The sequence below is a fragment of the Typopeltis vanoorti genome, chromosome 1, assembly GCF_054136105.1.
Source record: "Typopeltis vanoorti isolate ZY-2024b chromosome 1, IOZ_Tvanoo_1.0, whole genome shotgun sequence".
Taxonomy (NCBI): Eukaryota; Metazoa; Arthropoda; class Arachnida; order Uropygi; family Thelyphonidae; genus Typopeltis; species Typopeltis vanoorti.
The window spans coordinates 177,098,233-177,104,232 of NC_143549.1; positions in this window are offsets into that span (position 1 = coordinate 177,098,233).

Genomic DNA, 6,000 nt, shown 5'->3' on the forward strand with positions numbered 1-6,000 from the left:
GTGGGGTGATCACAAAGATTTTTCACAAACCGAAAAATATACATAATGATTAAATAGATAATATTCTATAAACTTGTGAATAAAATAACTTGAAACCAAAGAAAATTATTTGATTTAGATATTTACGATCGAAGCAACTCACGGCTGTGAAGCCACTAGAAAAAGTGAAAGAATGCTTATATATATATTCTTTTATATTCTGGTGACAGTTTCTCTATCAGGGAAACTGTAAATGAAATTGCAAGAAATAAAATTAAGCCATATGCTGCAAATTTCTAATTTTCAACTCTATGTTTAGATCAGAATCATCCGAAAAATTCTGCAGTAAGAATTTTTCACAAACTGGAAAATAGACGATGATTAAATGGGTATTATTCTATAAACTTTTGAATAAAATATCATAAATATCTCAGTGATTATAATTTTTTTTTTTAATCTAGCACGAATTAACGGCTCTCCACTCCCACTTATTATAGTAAAAAATTAAAAAAAATAGTCTGCAACCAGATTGATTTCCAAAAGCATACAGAGAACTTTCAAAATTACATAAATTAATTGTCCGCATTCTTTGTATTCAATTTTTTAAAGAAGTTCAAGATTTTCTAAAAAAGTCTCTTTTGGTCACTGGGACAGTTAACTGGAATGGAAGTGAAAACATAGCCTTACCATTTTGTTGTAGAACTCCTTTCAAACTTCTTTTAGGTTACTATACTTAGCCTAATGTCAGCTGTTACAGAACACCCTACATTAGCTCAAACCATATTTCTGCATCATCTTGTATCTATTATTATTATTTATTAAAAGAACTAAAAACAAAATCAATAGAAGAAAAACCAACAATTATAAACAAAAATAGATAGAACGTGTAAACCGAATGGCCAACACCCGACGTCTTAAACAAATACTAAAATATAAGCCAATTGGAAAGAGAAGGCGGGGTAGACCTCAAAAATGATGTTAGATGGATAATGAGACCGGAACAGACCAATATGGTCTATACCCATAATTAGCGTTATTATGATGATTATTATTTATACGGGTACTACATGAAGTGAAAAGACTCATCGCGGAAAATTCATTAAAACAATATCTATCATACATCTCCTTAAACTTATTCACTGTTTAGCCGCTCACAACCACCTCTGGCAGTTCATTCCACTCATTCACCTCTCTCTAAGTGAAGAACCTAGTTCTCATACCCTTACTACCATACGTTGGTAGATTGTGAGACAGAGTTGTAGAGTAGATGCCCTCCCTGGCGGTAACTAATAATAATAATACTCTTAGACAGACAAGCTTACTGTAATCAATTCCCAGTAATCTAGGTACTTTGGGATGAAAGGGTTACATATGATAGGTATGTAACCTTTCATCCCAAAATCCTTACACTTTACAACATTAAATTGATAACCATTGTCCTTTGTCCACACTACCAATTTATTTAAGTCATCCTGCAAGATAATCGACTATTGCTCTCCCAAGTTCTGCATCCTCAGCAAATAACTGAATATCCCTCTCAAATTTTCTGCTATATCATTAATGCACAGATTAAAGAGTACAGGGCCCTTGGACACTCTACTAGTCACCCTCATTCATTCACCTTGATTCCATTCCACCATGCACCACCCTCTGATGTCTGTCTACTATCTATGACACCAACTTCATATCCATTCCGATTTGTTCCAACTTATGTAATAATTTTTCATGTGGTATTCTGTCAAATGTCTTTACAAAGTCCATCAGTGTCATGGTGTAGGCATTTCCTTTATCCAGTTCCGCTGTCACCTTATTATAAAATGTGAATAAATTACTGAGACAGAACCTGCCTTTTACAAAGCCATGCTGCCCCTATAGAGTATCGTATTCCTATCCACCAATCCTGAATTTTACTTATAACCAACTTTTCGAATACTTTAACCACCACTCTAGGGATACTAATTGGTCTGCAATTTGTAACTTCTGTCTTGGAGCCACCTTTATGTAATGGAACTATCTTATCCGCTTTCCACTCCGTTGGAACCTTGCCAGAGCTGAGATTTAGATTAAACAACTTCGTCAGAGTCACTGCCAGTTCATTTGTTCATTCTTGTAGCACACGAGCTGACATACCGTCCAGGCCCGCTGCTGTATTCACATTATTCATATTGAAAATTTTCAATATACTGAGTATCTCCAGTTTAGCTACCTCAGTTCTCACATCAGTCTCTGTGACGTCAGTAACAGCAAAATCACCACCTGGCTGATATACCCTTTGTAAAGTAATCACTTAGTAACTGAGCTTATCTTTCCATAATCAATCTTCCTCTTACTTTCTCCGTAACGAAAAACCTTTTGGATTTACTTTGGCCTGCTTATCTAATTTTTCCTCAAAATCTGGCTTAGTCTTCCTTACGCATCTTCATTGTGCTTTATATCGCTCATGAGCATGCTGATCACATTTTTGTTTATATGCCTTCCGCAGTGCTTTTTTTTTTTATAACTCCTGCTTTATATTGCTACTGATCTACTTAATTCCTACTCGGTGTACTCTCTTGACCCTGCGTATGCAGTCCGATACTGCCTAGCTCAAACTATCCCTGACTGCGTCCCATGCATTAATGACATTCATTCCATGTAGCCAATGGCACTGCTTCAAGTTGCCTCCTAAGTTTGTCATAATTGTCAACTTTGTAGTTCCACATAAATTCTTTCTTGAGTGAAAATTCCATATGTTATGCAGCCTCTCAGGATAAGACTGAATACTTTCTCCGATCGGAGGCAGAGTTTCTACTGTAGTTATAAATAGATCTTCTGAAGCTATTACCAGAATAAACACACTCAAACCTTTGTCCCCTCCATTACGTGCTGTTTCAGATAATTATCCCTTAGTAATTGTATAAATTCCATTTTGCCATGTACTCTTTCCTCCTTTCAATCTATATCCCAATAGTTGAAGTCTCCGATAATTGCTTGGCCTGCCTCATTATGCTAATCTGTCTTCTTCTGGACCCCTCCCCCTGGTCTATAGCAGCAAGCTATAGACCAGGGGGAGGGGTCCAGAAGAAGTTTTGTTCTATTAGCCACTATCTTGCACCAGACAGCCTCAAATGAACGATTTCCCTCAGACCTACAATCTTCTTAAACTTCTATCTTTGTTGGTTGAAGTTCTTCAGCTGCCATAAATAATACCTTCCTCCTACCCTATTTTCTCCATCTTCTTTGAAAATATAATATCCATATATTTGTATCCATAAATATCTATGAAATATATTCATCAACTTTCCTGAAAAAATGGTATGGTATAAATTCATTCTCGAGACAGTTTGTAACATGAAAACAAAATCCCTAGTATGAGCAAGTTCTCACCTTTGAATCCCGATCCAATGAAGAAAGCATGCAAATCAGGTGGTGGAAATTTTTGCTAGACAAAAATCTCCCACCGGATAATTTAAATTGTTTTCTGAACTCTTGAACAATGTTGTGGCTCACATCATCGCCTATATTTATGTTGCATTCTAGGTTGAATGAAACAATTCTATAGAGCGATTTTTGGAATGAAAGCAAATATCTGAGGTTCATTTTATTATTGCTATTCCTGCCCAAGAAAAGTTGTAAACATGTTGTACAATAATACCGTGGGTTAAGATTACATAATTCGAATCTTCTTCTATGGCTCAAACACCACACTTTTTCAAGCCACCTTTTTGTCTGCAGTAACATTGAGAAATCAAAATCTACTATCTGCTGTCTACTATAATTCACAAACATCTAAATCAGAACGGGATTCAGAGGTAATCGACGGGAGGAATCTTTATCTGGTCGATTTCAATCGATGGTGAGTTAGCCGATCTCATATGGAGGTGGCAGGGTTTTTTCTCCGGGAAACTCGGGTTTTTCATCCCGCATACATACAAATCGGCCCTTCAGAACACACGCAATTTACAAACAAAAATGACTAGTTGTGGTGGTGTTGGAGGTGGGCGGTAGATGGCGTTGATTCGTAGTAGAGGTAAGGTGTAGAGACAGTTGAAGATGTCCTCCCGCGATGAGTCTTCGGACTCCTTGGAGGTATCAGGAATAATAATAATAATAATAATAATAATAATAATGATAATCTACTGGTTGAAGAGTGGAATCGCTCTAGGATATTAGAAACGTTTGTGAATAAGTCATAGCATTGAGAGTCTATTTGGTTGAGTATGAATCTCGAATGACAAATTCTTTCTCTAAGTAGAGCAAATGCTGTATTGTGATAAATGATATTAGCTTTTTATGACTTAAAAAGTTGTTTTTGGCGAAGAAATACCATTCCAGAACATTCAAAGAAGCTGCTATAATCGCCTGTTCAACAGGTAACTTAAATAAGAATCAAGGCCTAATCCTACCAGATATATGGAAAACTCTTATTAGATCATTTAACCAAAAATAAATGAACTTTCATGAAAATTACAACAAATATCTCTTTTCCAAGACTGTATGGTGTTCCCAAAATACATAAAGAAGGTACACCACTACGTCCAATAGTAGATGGTATCCATTCCCCTACTTACAAACTATCAAAATATATTGCCAAAAATGTTACAGGACACATTCACAACACCGATTCTTATATCAAGAACTCCCAACATTTCTTAGAGAAATTAAAAAACACCCCGTACCTCTGAAGATAATATTATGGCTAGCCTGGATGTCACATCTCTATTCACAAATATTCCAGTTTCAGAAGTCATCGACATCTTAGAAAACTTGTTCCCACCAAACAGCACCAAGTTGTTCAAGCATTGTTTAACTACGAATTACTTTACATGGCAAAAAAAACTACTACAAACAACTCACTGGATTAGCCATGGGTAGCCTTCTCTCTCCTTCTTGTGCCGACCTATTCTTAGAAAATTTGGAAACTCAAATTTTATCCCCAATTACTCCTAAACCAACTACATGGTTTAGGTATGTTGACGACATCTTCTTCATTTGGAATCACAAAAAAGAAGAATTAATGGATTATCTAAACAAAATTAATTGCTTCCACAACACTATCAAGTTCACATTGGAACTAGAAAAAGATAATAAAATTCCATTCCTAGATGTCCTTATTAAGAAACAAACTGACAATAGCATCAACCTGTCGGTATATAGAAAACCTACCACCACTGGACGCTACCTCCATTTTGACTCGTCTCACCATCACAGAAACTCAGCATTATTCATATGCTTAAAAAAAGAGCTATGCAGTGTATCACAGACCCTGGCGACTTATGAGAAGAATTAATGAAAATATCCAGAGATCTCTCCCTAAATGGCTACCCTATAAGGCTCATCAACAAGATTCTCTTCAATGACATACCACAAAGACAACGAGATGAAACCCAATACATCAGTTCCATAACAATTCCATTTGTTAGTACCATATCCAAAAAAATAGCTCTTCTTTAAAACCATATAATATCAGAATGATCTTCAAACTTACGGAGACCATTCAAAAGTTAATAAGATCCCCGAAAGATAGACATCCTTTCTACAAATACTCTGGAGTTTACAGTATACCCTGTTCATGCGGCATCAATTACATCGGACAGACATCTAGAAGTTTTGAAACAAGAAAGAAAGAACACATAGGCTATGTAAGGAATAACAGACAAGATATATCAGGACTTTCTTCCCACTTCGCCTCTACCAACCATAATATTGAATGGGATGTGAGTCATATGCCCTACATAGAAGAGAACTACCATTCCAGAACATTCAAAGAAGCTGCTACAGTCGCCCGTTCAACAAGTAACTTAAATAAGAATCAAGGCCTAATCCTACCAGATATATGGAAAACTCTTATTAGATCATTTAACCAAAAATAAATGAACTTTCATGAAAATTACAACAAATATCTCAACAAATAAAACGCTGTACTTGCGACATGCTTATTGTATCACGCACAGTGATAACTTTATATAATTTTTAGAATTGTCGGTTAGTTTCCTAGTTTTTGTTACTTTCCATTGCTTACCAGTGTTTCGCTGAAAATGC